Below are 14,185 nucleotides of genomic sequence, written 5' to 3' on the forward strand. Positions count from 1 at the left end.
GACTGACGAATCGGTGATCGATTCCAAATACAGTTAGAAACAGTAGATTCGTACTCAAATCTGAATCGAATCTCCAAAAGGATTCGGATTCGATTCGTTTTTCTAACTACTGTATTGGCAAAGCCCTGAAGAGCTATAATGTCCAACTACAATAGTATATTACGTTACTAGTCCTGAAAATAAGTGTTTACCGGACGAGTGTGGTCGTTCCCGTGCGAGACGAAGTCGAGTACGGGATTACCATACGAGTCCGGTACACACATTTTGGACGAGTTACGTACGATAGTTTACGCCATACTACTAAATCCGTACAAATCCTTATTTCCACCAACTAAAGGACTAAAAATCACTAGTCATAACCTCTAAGAGAGGTTATGTTTTTGTTTATAACTACTCACTGCCACCTAAATACAGTATAATCAGCTGATTGGTGTCCGGCAAAACTCATTGCAGCACAGTAGTACGCAATGAAACCCCATTTGAATAAGCTGGCGGCAAACAGCTGTTTTCTGGACTAATTCCTTGCGTGGGAAGTTCGTCAAAATAATGTAGTGTGGCGTAAAGTTATTTTTGTTGCGTGTATTGTAGTTATGATTGTTTTCTTTAATCAGTGGATTGAAATTTTTGTTTTTGACAAACATAATACAGTCATATAAAGAACATAAAAACCATAAGCAGTGAGGATTCTTAAATGTTTTAAGTGTTATTTTGCTGAATCACCGTTGTTTATTTTTAACTTAGCTCTGATCCATTGCTTCTGTATCGTAAAAATGTTGTACAAATTCCTTTTAGCGAATTTCCCTATAGGGAAGTAGATATTACTGTAGGTGGCATGGTCAGACCTAGGCCCGGGACTGAATTACTTTTTCATTTTGATGTCCTCAGAGGCCAAAAACACATTCGTTCAAATTTTTATATATGCGTATATACAGGGTGTTTCATTAAAGCGTAGCGGGCTATGCAGATTCAGATTCTACATGCAAAAATAAGTCGAAAATGAAGAATAACTTTTTTTCGATTTCGGCTTAGTTTGGCCGTAATCCGCCATTTTGTATTTTTTTGAAAATAATTAATTACTCAAAAACCCTTGGAGATATTTTTATGAAACTTGGTATAAACTTTAAGTCTACAGGTATAAACATTCTCCAAAAATATCTTCGATCAGGCTCATTTAGTTTCAAAATGGCGACCATTTAATTTTTTTTTTGTAATGGCCGCTTTTCAGTGAGTTTTACTTAAAAGAATTTAAATGGCCGCCATTTTGAAATTTGATGAGCCTGATCAAAGATATTTTCAGAGAATCTTTATACCTGTAGACTGTATATATATATATATGTCCGTGAGCACGGGACTATAACTTGAGTAATTTTTGTCCGGTTTTGATGAAATTTGGTTTGAAGGTGTAAGGCAGGATAAACTTGAATGAGTTCGCGATCCAGCATGATCGGACAATGAGAACAGGGTTTTATGGGGTAAAAATAGGTTTTTCTAATTTTTGACCCTCTAAACACAAAATTTCCCAATTTCTCTCCAGACCTTTTTAAAGAGCTTAAAAAAAACAAATAATTTAGTATATCAAAGTGTTTTTGTACAATTATTGGTTACGGAGAAAATTCAAAAAAAATTTATTTTAAAATTTCCATGTTATTCTTATGGAGAATGTTGTACAATGTTGTAGTTTGCTTGTTTATGGATATATTTTGATCAAACTTGGTAAATTTATTTATTTTATACTAAATTATTAATATTTTACTAAAAAACACACTTTTTCCATGCCTTTTTCTCCCTGTAGCAGCAAGCCTAGGTACCGGTAATCAATAATCATAAAACCTAATGTTAATTAAATACATTTAATTGAAAATCAATTCAGGCAAATGGAAATTTGCTTGGTGTGCAGGTTTGCTGCGGCAGGGGTATTTTTGTGTTAGCTTCATACATATACCATATAGGATTGAATATGGGAAAAATAAATCATTTTTAAAACTTCAATTCGGCTTACTGAGTTTTTACTTTTTTTCATCTCAAAAAGACTGTACAGTAGACTCCCTCTTATCCGGACTCCTCCCTCAGGACGGAGGCCAGTCCGAATAACGGGTTTTCCGATTAAACCGACGTCCATAAAAACTCGTTAAATCGGACTGTTTACTGTGATATTCGACTTTAATTTAGGAGAGCATTGTATTTAGACACGTGATCACTGGTCTCAAATCTTTCCCAAGAGAACAGTCGTTTCTGTACTGCCCACTTCCTGCCGATCTAGTCCGGTTAAACCAATGTGCTGATAAAAATTGTCCGGTTAAAGAGATGTCATTTCTGCCGAGTGTAGTCCGGTTAAACCTATGTTCGGTAAAAATCTGTCCGGATAAGAGGGAGTCTACTGTAGGTTATTTTCTGTGGCGTAACAGAAGGGCCCGCAATGCGGGGGGGCCCGGGAGCTGAGGGGGCCCGCGAACCGGTGAGTGGGAAACGGCAAGCAGACCCGTGAGACGAGTGGGTCCGAAAAATGTGGGTTCATTCTTATTCAAATGTATTACCAACCATAGATAAAACACAGTTCCTTAGTATATCGTCCATCCTTATGGAACAGCTGAAGTCAATTTTATTGTTAGTTCTGTCCGGTTTTCTTTAGATGTCGTGTTTTGTTTACAATTTGTTATATTATTTTAGGTTAGTTTCTCATTATTTGTGTCTCACTGTTTGGTTATATCACTTTGTATAGCTAGTAGACGAGTTATTGTTTATTATGATTAGATAGTTTTATTTGGTTAAACGAGGTTTTAAATTAATGAAATAACAAGAAAAAAATTTTAAACAAAACACGACATCCACAGAAAACCAGACAGAACTAACGATAGATAAAATTGGCTTCAACTGTTCCATAAGGATGGGAAATTTACTAAGGGAGTATGTTTTATCTATGGTATTACCTATCAATCATTCAATAATTAATTGTATTGAACAAGTAATAACATTAAACTTATTAATAATATGATGTTATCGTTTAATTTCGTTAGGCCTATTTAGTGTAAACGAACTAAGTTAACAAATTTAACGTTTATAACGTGGGTCATTGATTATTATGCAATCTTACTTTCGTCACCGGGAAATATTTTACTTCTCGGTGATTTCGCACACTGCTTATGTCGTCTGCAAACATTTTGAAACATTGGCTGAAATCATGAACGTTGGCTGGGGCTTTGAATATTGTATTATTTTACATTTTGTTGTTGTTGTTGTTGTTGTTGTAAGATAAACGCTTACAACATAATAAAATAAGACGCTTGAAATCCATACAAAGATAAAATTAAAAAATGCAATAGGCTATTTTAACCTGTGATAAAAGTACGTCAAACTTGTAAATTAACCAACTTTTAATGTATGAGTTAATTATAACCAAAGAATAAACTAACCTATTAAATAAATACTTTAATACTTTACTTTGAAATGGCGACCATACGAATGTAGGTATTTTAAGCCAAGTATGAATGGAGATTGGAGATGAGTGTAGGATGAGTGGCGCAACCTTGTAGTCTTGATTGTGACAAAGGCAGACATATTCTTTAGACACAGCTGTTCAAGGGGCCTACAGTTTATAGAGGAATCCGAACCACATTTTTGCCTTGTAATTAACAAATTGTGTAATAAATCTATATCTATATACTTATTTAATACGCAAGCAGGTTTTTTGTGACAATTACTCCTCCGAAACTACTGAACCGATTGACATGTTCTTGGTGTCATCGGAAAGAGCGTAACGTGAAGTTGTGCAGGAAACTTTTTTTTAGGAAAAAAGTTGAGTGTGAAGCCCTGGGACCCTTTAACGTTTCGTATTTCTCCATAAGATTAACATGGGAAACAAACATTGTTATGAAACTCCAGCTGTTGTCAGAAATTAAAAGTGAGAAGAAGAACATATGTTTATATTAAACAGTCAATAAGTTTGCTGATTTAACAGTTTGCTACAAACATTTACTGACTTGGTTGGAATGAAATATTTACCATTTGAATTTGGGTTGGCGTAAATATTACTATGGAAAAAAGCGAGAGAGCCTGGATAAATTGATACACTAAAAAGAAAACTGAATTAACACTGTGCTGCATTTCTTAGTAATTATCGAAAGAGCCGATTTGCAAACTATGGAAACATAGGAAAGGCATAGACAACTATAGAGAAGAAAATAGAAATAATGTTTTTTTTAGAATTTATAATTGTTTGGGTCTATGAGTTAAGGCTATTTGTAGAAAACACAAAAAAGATCAGCTTTTGAAAAATTATAAGATATTTACAAGAAATGTTGATTACAGTATATCGATCTGTTATGTACAATTTGAGTATTTCCATAATCTTTGAGTCGAACCTTTTAAAGTCATCAGAAACTATGACCGTTATTTGTTTTAAAAATAACGCCTGTAATACTTGGCAATTGCTCGAATTCGAGCAACAGGGACACTAGTTAAACGTAAAACCTCCTTGCTTGATATAATCATTCTGATACGGATGATAAAATAAGGAATTTTTATTTTATTTCAAAACTATTTACACACGCTATAATGATCGATGTAGTGATGTAACTTTTTGATAAAACCATGACTGAAATACTTAACACTCCCTTTTATGGAACATAATCCATAATTTATTTACTACTCTATTTATGACTAATCTGTTTGATAATTGTAAAGTTGGCCGAAAAATAACTCTGCGGGGAGGGGGGGGGGTTGATTATGTTGTTTGGCGTGGAAAAGATATCTATCTCTGCACGCGTACTTCTACTGGAAGACACAACGCTACCAGCGCGCAGCCAGGTCATCGTTCAAGCTACTGTCGAAGGAGATTGTACTAGTGGGCAAAGTGTTCTGCTGGAGCCAGCAAGTGAAAGTGAATCCCAGCTTGTTGTCTAAAAATAACTCATGAGAGGGGCCCAAAAAATAAGTTTGCAGGGGGGCCCGTAAAATCCATTACGCCACTGGTTATTTTGTTTAAGACAAGTTTAGAATGTTAGTCCCAAGACAATTTACTGTTCAAAGTCAGACCAAGGAACATTACTGCTTCTGTTATTTCAGTAGGTTGGATTTTTACTTCAATATTAGTATTGGAATATTTTTGTTTTGTTTTAAATGTGACACAACTAACTAGTTGAAATTGAAACTTCATTCAATTTCAAAATGTTATTATCAAAAAAGTCTTCAATAAAAGCTATTTCTATTGTGGATCACAACTCGATCCTATTGTGCTATTTCTAAAAATATTTTGTTTTTAGGGTAAAAAATGGGAAAACCCCATTTTTACCCCATAAAAACAAAATATTTTTCAATTTCTTTCTCAACCATTTCGTAGAGCTTAAAAAAAAGAAATAATTTAGTATATTGAAGCGCTGTTGTATGCCTAACAGTCACAGAGAAAATACAAAAAGTGTAATTTAAAATTCCCATGTTATTCTTATGGAGAAAATGAAAACTACTGTAGTTTACTTGTTTATGGATATATATTGATAAAATTTGGCAAATTTATTTATTTCATCCTATACTATTGACATATGGTCCAAAAACACTTTTTACCTTCCCCGTAGCAGCAAACCTAAGCACTTGTTAAATCTAATGTTATTTAAATTGGGAATAAATATGTCTTATTTATGGAAATATTTTAGTAAAAATGTAATCAGACAAGTTGAAATTCGCTTAGTCTGCAGGTTTGCTGCGGCGGGGTTTTTTTTTACTTAAGGTACACTATTGCATTATCTCCATATCCCACCGCAGCAAACCTGCGACTACGCAAATTTTCATTTACCTGGCTCAATATTTACCAAAACATTCCCTTAAAATCGTCAGAATTATTTCTTGATCAGATTATTTTAATGAACATTTAGGTTTGCTTCTACAGCCAAGGTATTGAAAAATGTTCTTTTATTGAATTGTTGATAGCTTTTTATGAAATAAATAAATTTCATTAAAATATATCTATGAACAAGCAAACTAAAACAGTTTTTTAAAGAATAAAATGGGAATTTTAAATTTTAATTTTTATGAATTATCTCCATAACCGTTAGGCGTACAACGTTGCTCCAATATACAAAATTATTTATTTTTTAAGCTCTACAAAATTGTTTGGAAAGAAATTGTAATATTTTGGGGTTTTAGGGGGGAAATGGGAATAACCAACTTTTACCCCATAGAAACTCCCATAAACCCCTATTCCCATAGTCCGATCATGCTGGTTCACAAACTCGTTCGAATGAACGTAAATTGATACGTTTGTACCCAATTTCATCAAAATCAGATCATTTTTGCTTGAGTTATCACGCTAACAGACTCATATACAGTATATGATTTTAAATTTTATTTATGAATTTAGACGGCGGAGGGTGTTTTCGGCCTCTGAGGGCCTCAAAACGAAAAAGTTAATCGGGCCCGGGTCTAGGTCTTACCATGAGACCTACGGCAATAGCTCATCTAAATATATAAAAGGCAAAGCACTCACTGACTGACTGACTCACTCACTCACTCACTCATCACTAATTCTCCCACTTCCCATTTACCTAGGAGGCTGAAATTCGGCACACCGATTCTTTGGGCATTAAAAAGGAAAACTAAGTAGTTTTTATTCTGATCGGGCTTTCGGGCTCCACCCCAGTGGCTCTGGAGTTTCCCATGTTAACCTTATGTTTTTCATATTTAAAAGGAATTTCTTAACAGCTGTTTCAATTAAACAAGTTGGTTCTGTTCTATGATGTTCAATGGCATTAAAGTTACAAGGATTACCAACAGGGTACAGCACTATTATTTTTTTAAATTTATGACTAGGCCTACAGCCAATTTGCAACCAAAAGGTGAGTGAGCGTAGCGAACAAACTTCAACCTGGAAGCGAGTTAGCGTAGCGAACGAGCTCCAACCTAAAGGTGAGTGAGCGTAGCGAACGAACTTCAACCAGGACGTGATGGAGCCATGCGAACGAGCTCACTTATGAAGTTAAGAAATCGCAAACTTTTATGAATGATTCTTTTAATAAATCGTTAACTGGTCTACCATGACCTGCACACGTATTGGGTGATTGAATGGGTTGTTTCAAAAACCTAGTAGGCCTATAACAAGGTAAACAAATCCTTCTAGCCTGGACCTAACCTAATCACCCCAATCAGTTTTTCTATTTTCAATACATTTACTTATAGGTAGTTTGTTTAGTAGTTGAATTACAGTATGAAGTAAATCGACTGCTTTCCTATCGTTTATTGGTGTCTTAAAATTACAAAAATCTAGAAAAATACAATAATGGATAGAAACATCGTGCTCGAGTGCGGTAACGGATCAACTATTGAGCGCCACATAAAAATAGTGCACACACCATGCATTCACGGTTGATATATGGCGTTACATAATAACCATAAAGTACACGTTTCAATACATAATTTTAAAACTGATAGCAGCTACAATTTTGTTTGAAAAATACTTTCATAAAATAACGGCGTTAAAAGTTTTGCAAAAAAAGTTACAAGTACAAAAAAATTTAGCTTTAGATTATTCTACGGATAACAAACAAACGGTAACAGTTACGACGAGATTTAACTGGACATGATTGTAGGAAATGTTATTACAAAGGGAATAAAACAATTGCAATTCGATATAGGCCTATGTTACATTTTTAACTTCCAGATCTTTGTTCAAAGATAACATCCTTTAAAAATACTACATTTCTAAAAAAATAACTACACTCTTTTTAAATAATAAACTTAATATTTTTTTATGAATTTAATAAAATGAACTTAAAATGTTAATAACTTTACATGGGGGTTTCGATTTTTTTTAGGATAATATTATAGTGTATCTTAAGTAAAAAAAAAAAAAAAAAACGATTCTCCACATTACAACAATGATTCTATTTTGCTCTAGCCCCACCTAGACCAAACCCTCACACATACTGCATTACACCGGCTGAATCTCGCAGGATTTTCATTTAAGTACTATTATACATAATTTCAAAGCTAATGAAAGCAGCTACAACTTTTGTTCTAAACGTATTTTCATAAAAAGTCAGCGAAAAAAGTTAAGGCAACAAACACAAAATTATATGTTTAAAAATATATAAATCTTTACATTTTTATACAAATAACGAACAAACGGTAACAGCTACGACGAAAGTTAACTGAGCAGGATTGTAGGAAATTTTATAACAAAGACAATACAACTAATTACAATTCAATATGTCGTTTAACAATATAAAAAACACGTAATTTACGAAACTCTTACACTTTATATGTTTAGGGGGGCACAGGGGGGGGGGAAGCAAGGGGGTAGGGGTGGTTACTTTTGGCTAAACTCTTGTCTGAATGGTAGTAGTCGATGGGCAAAAAATCGGCTTTTTACTAATCCCCCCCCCCTTAAAAACACAGGTTGACCGGACTAACTATACTCGCGGATCCGCGCCGCGAGCGCTCTTGCGCCCGACGTCGCCTCCCGTTTTCGGACTGATTCTGTAAACTGACTTCAATTAAAATACGTAAAACCCATATCATTTTAAAGATTAAGAAATACGCCAACTTTTTATATAAAACATTTTTCTCTATATCATCTCATTTCAATACAAATGAACTTAACACACGAAGGTTGAAATTTAAAAGTGAAAAGAATTACATTCAAACTTAAATTACAAGAAAAATATTGAATATATCGATTACACTCTTATTACGTTTTTTTTAGAGAATGTATTAAGGATTGAAATGGCGAAACAACATTTATTCTATTGCTGTTTGTTTCTGAAATATTGATAAAATAATAAAAGCTTACACAAATACACATAAAAGGGTGTAGGGGGGGAAGCAAGAGGGGGAGGGGCGGGGACTTTTTAGAAAATGTTCCTTATATGATCTACTAACACCCATGAAAAAATCAGCCTTTCACTAATTACTTCCGACAAAGCACTATTTTGTCCCTTTATTGACTGGGCTAATTGTACAACGGGTTGTTGCCTATCCTCCCAGTAACTGTTTCCTTTAAACTGAATGGTGTCCAATGTTCTCGAAGGCAATTTCCACTAAATCTTGCCTATGCTATTTCGGCACATCGTAGCCAATGATGTACTGTAGATCAGGCTGTGCTGTGGTCGACCTAGGCAAGACAGAATTTTCTCTCGGCTTGACTTATGTAGCTTTGTCGCTTTGTCAAGGGTAAGAACCAACGAGGGCTTGCTAATAGAGCCATTTCCCATAGAGAGGATAAAAAACATAAAGAAGAATAGCAAATGGCAAGCAAAGCAAAAAGAGATGGAAAGACCCAAGAAAATTGCTTATAACGATGGGCTCGAATCATGAGGTAAAAATCGAATCATTGATCAATAAAATTTTCTTTTGTTTTTAGGTTGTAATTGATAATACAAATATTTTTAACAACAAATTGTATTTGTAAAGAAGGTTATTTTGTTTATATCAATGCTTGCTTACTCCGCTCAATTGGCGGACCTGAGGCCGCATGCCCAATTAGACAACTGTACATAAAAAACTTATAAAGTTTCACTTTCCTAAATTCAGATTTAATAATTGCACCAACCATACATTAATATACGTATTACACGTAGAGCAGTAGAGACAGGTCTGCAGGTTCCTAGAGCATTCAAATCAATTAATTGTACAAACTCGTACTATATAGCTAACTTTGTATTACGAAAATTACCACCCCAGATAAAAGAAATGCAAGCCCCTATCAATGTTTACAAAAGGACCTTGACTACTTGGCTGTTGTAGATGGGCACAGATAACACCGAGTCGCTTATCAGCCCGGAATACACACTATGTGACAACATGATTTCTCTTTACAAACATTTTCATTCACTCGCATAAGACACAATTAATTAACTATGACCAGTTAATTAACTATGTAAAGTATTGTATTGTAACGTTTTAGACAGATTCATTGCTATACGGATTTTTTTTATGTATTTTGTCATAGCCATGCTTAAAAATAGCTCTGTCAACAAATTCTCGTGTAGATATAAACCTCGACATATGTAGGCTACAATATCAATAACTGTTTCTGTTTAATATACACGGACTATATCTATTCGGTATAGTCTGGTATTCTGGGAATCGAAACCTGACCGCAAAATGGATGGCTCCCTCCTACCCTTTAAACCTCCTCACCCCCACGAATATCTACTCTTGGTAAATGGACTGACCGCAAAGTGGAAGACACTGGAATGAGCCCCTTCCAGAGAAAATTCCAAATCAAATGTAATCTCGTCCTCAAGATCAAAAATATATTATCCGTGAAAATGTCCCAAAATCTCGGGATCCGTCCAACTCTACTTTCTATGTATCATATATACAATCACCAAGCCATTCACGGGTGGAATGACGCCGTCTACGCCCATGGACAAAAGTTTTAAAAGCATTGATGGCGAAAAGGGGTTTATAAGAACTTAATAGGGGGTGTAGGGGGTTTAGAGGGGCTTCGGTTAACTTCCCCTCAACCAAAGACATCATCACTTCGACCTCGTTGCCCTGCACAAGATTGTAAATGGTTTTCTCGACTGTCCTGAGCTGCTTAGCAGCATTGATTTCGTCACGCCCAGAGGAACCAGATCTAGAACTATCTTCAGGAGAAAATACCACTCCACATACTACACTTACCATGCTGGACTATCACGTCTCCTGAGGATTGGAAGTGATGCTGCATCTCATCTAGACTTCTTTAATGAGTCGATTGCATCCTTCAAGCACAAAGTTCTTGCAAATTACACCTTATATCAGTATTAAATGTCTATGTATTATTAGGTATCCCATTTCACTGTATTATTTATTTATCATTGTTCCTAGCTCATTCATACGTCCATCACATGTACTGTTTTCTTATTGTTTTGTCTTGTTACCACAGTATTATTTATCACGCTACATATCATTTATATTTATTGTTATATTTCCTAGGTTAGTCTCACTTGTCTCTGTTATGTACATATTTCTTAGACTTAAACTTTTACTATTTATTCAATTATGTCTTGTATTATTTATGTCTTGTTACTCCAAGTAGTTTTTTTTACTGTCTTAGATTTTGCATGTATCCCTATTGTATTGTTCATCAGTTTTGCATTGTTACTTAGTTTTAGTATTTAGTCATGATGAGTATCTCATTATATTGTAATTATTATTGTAAATTGGTGAAACCCGTTGGCAATAAATAAATAAATAAGAGATACTGAGAAACAATCATTTGACAATTAACGCGAAGCTAACAATCATAAAAATGCAGTGCATTTCAGTCTGACTATTGACATATTTGTTTGTACTGATCAACTTCCATTGATTTACTATTCAAACAAAATAAATGCATTCATAAAAGAAGAACTTAATTGAGAACCCCAAAAAATACTTAGTCCGAAAAGGTTTTCCCTACTTTATTTCGGTTAATCGGGGATTAACTGTACTTAAGTTTACTGCTGCTGGGAAGGCAATAAAGCGAGTGATAGGGGGGGATAGGGGCGTTCCAGAGCCTACATGCGGACATTTTTAGTAGCCATGGAGCGGTAGACAGCTGAGCACCGCGCGTTTGTAATGGAGGTGTTTTTGATAAGTGGCAATTCCTGCTGTTCAGCGGCAGTTTCGTATACGTTTCAATGTGGGTCCAAGAGGAAAGTCCCAACTAGAAACACCATTTTTATGTGGGTGGGTAGCTTTATAGCTACCAGTTCAGCATTCAAACAATAATCAACATGCCATCCAAGGTAAGTCCGGACGCCAGAGAACGTCGGTAGGGCGAGGGAAGATGTGGCTGTGGAAGCCAGTGCTTGGCGGCCTGCGCATATGAGGAAGCTGCAGCTCTGCACACGTCTGACCGCCCGGTGAAGAATATTACGGTACGATCTGCACTTTCATCGATACAAAATGGCAATCGTGCAACAGTTGAAGCCCAGTGAGTATACAAAGCGCAACGCATTTTCAGAACTAGTTATTGATTTGTTTACATATAACAAAATTTTCATTATAAGTGACGAAGCGCACTTTCACTTGAATGGTTATCCTGGTTATGTGAATAAACAGAATTTCCGATGTTGGCCAGAAAGAAATAAAAAAGAACTGCATGAATGTTCTCTTCATAGTCCCAAGATCACTGTATGGTGTGGTTAAACAAAAAATTGTGTTATATAGGCCCATACTTCTTTGAAGAGAACGGCCTAACTATAACCTTCAATTCGCAACGATACCCGAACATGTTGAAACACTCCCTGATACCCGAGCTTCGCGGAAATCACTTAAAACGCAGCAGATTTTGGTTCCAGCAAGATGGAGGAACTGCCCACACAGCTAGTGAGGTAATGGACTTCCAGCTAATCGTAGACAATATTTTGACAATTAATTGATAAATGTTGACAATTACCGAACAAAACAAGCGTATTTGATTGTTATGTACCTTGCATATTGAACTATTTGCCAAATGTAGCTCTTGAATGAATGACGATGTAACTGTGTAATTCATACTTGATTTATAAATATATTTATAAATATTTGAATTATGCGGTCCCGAAGCCTTGTATTACGAATGTTGTTATAGGCTTATATTTATTTGGAGTTTTAGGCTAGTTAAATTTGTTTATTCCTATTGTGAATAGTAATTAGCTTCACAGAAGTGCAAAGGCTGTTGAACAGAGGTAACATGTGACGCTTAGCGCCACTATTTTATATAGTGCCACTCAACAAAATCGCCTGCCCTTCCGATCAGCGCGCCCCTTTCGGGCTGTCGCTTGCCTTTTTTCCTAGAAACGGTCAAGGAGCTACGGAACGGATATTTCCTCCGTCTTGTCTATCGCCGGCCTTCGTTGGATATTCTGATCATCCGTTTCTCAGCTCGACATGCCCTCGTTAAATCAGGATGAGTCTATAATTATTAAGTAGTGCTAAGATTAGGATGACAGGCTAGATTAACAATATAAGGGGAAGCCGGCAGGCTTTCGCCCCATTCGCAGAAATGTAATTCCAAAATATATGATTACCTCGCTTAACGAGGTAATCATTCCTAGACATGCAATAGTCACCACGTTGAAAGTTTAAGTATTAATTCATTCAGGAATCGCCTTATGAGTCCAAATTGGTTCAGTAACGAGTTAGGGAACGAAATTTACCTGTTTTATCATCATTTCCATTTTACACTATTTAGCAGTTTAGTTTGGAAGGTTAGCTATAGTTCTGTTTTATAGTTAAATTATAAGTAATCAAAGCTGGCTTGGCCTGCTTCTGGTCTGGGTAAAGATTTCCGCCCTCTGGTTCCCCAACAACGTTTCCAATTAAATTGTCATTTTAAGATGGTAGTAGAGGACAGCACGTTCTTAATTGCAACATGCTAGGGTCCACAACAGCCAAGTACCAACACATTTCACTTAATTACAATCAATACATCACGTCACCACAGAATTCATAACCAGTGTTCACACAATTATCTCTCCTTAGGGCCACAAACAGCTGGGAAGTCCGAGTTATATCCTTTGGCATCATAACCTCTGGCCCTTCCACCCTTGCCGAGGTCAATAAACCTTTCACCTCACCCAAGTACAAAGTAAAATTGCCACTCCACTTGTCTAACAACACAACGTTGAACGTTAGCAGCTTGTCTGTCTTGACAACCCCAAAAACTAAGCGACGGTGGTGAACCCTAGCATATGAACGCCGAGCTACCGCGGTCCGCGATCCGTTGTCTGCCCGACTAACAGTTGACACAAGATCGTAAAATTAAAAATAAATTACAAAAGTAAGTTTTGAAATTGTGTACAGAACTGGAATTGAATTCGTTGAAATATTACAAAATTCTTACGGAGAAATGGATTTTGTATTTACAAAAAATAAACTATGATAAATAGGATTTTGTCAACTTAAATTGTATGGATTTTTTAATACTGATGTCTTAAATCATATGGTGGAAACAGTTATTTTATTTTACGGAATCAGTATAATAAAAGTCCCCTAAAAACATTTTATTTTTCAACACTTATTCGGCCATTTATGCCATGATCACAGTAAAAAGTACTTAAACTATTAAATTATATTATATACAAACTCATTTGATATCTCTTGTTTTAGAACAGGCGATATTTTATGTCAAGAGATTAGGTGTTAAAACATAAAATGTGTTCAGGGTACTTTAGTATTTTTATTTACTTATCAACATTTAAAGTAGCCCTCATTGGTGTAAATACTAACAAAATATAAATCGTCA

The sequence above is a fragment of the Macrosteles quadrilineatus genome, unplaced genomic scaffold (assembly GCF_028750875.1).
Source record: "Macrosteles quadrilineatus isolate MER2022 unplaced genomic scaffold, UCM_ALF_1.0 Scaffold_7__1_contigs__length_78375512, whole genome shotgun sequence".
In the NCBI taxonomy this organism is placed as follows: Eukaryota; Metazoa; Arthropoda; class Insecta; order Hemiptera; family Cicadellidae; genus Macrosteles; species Macrosteles quadrilineatus.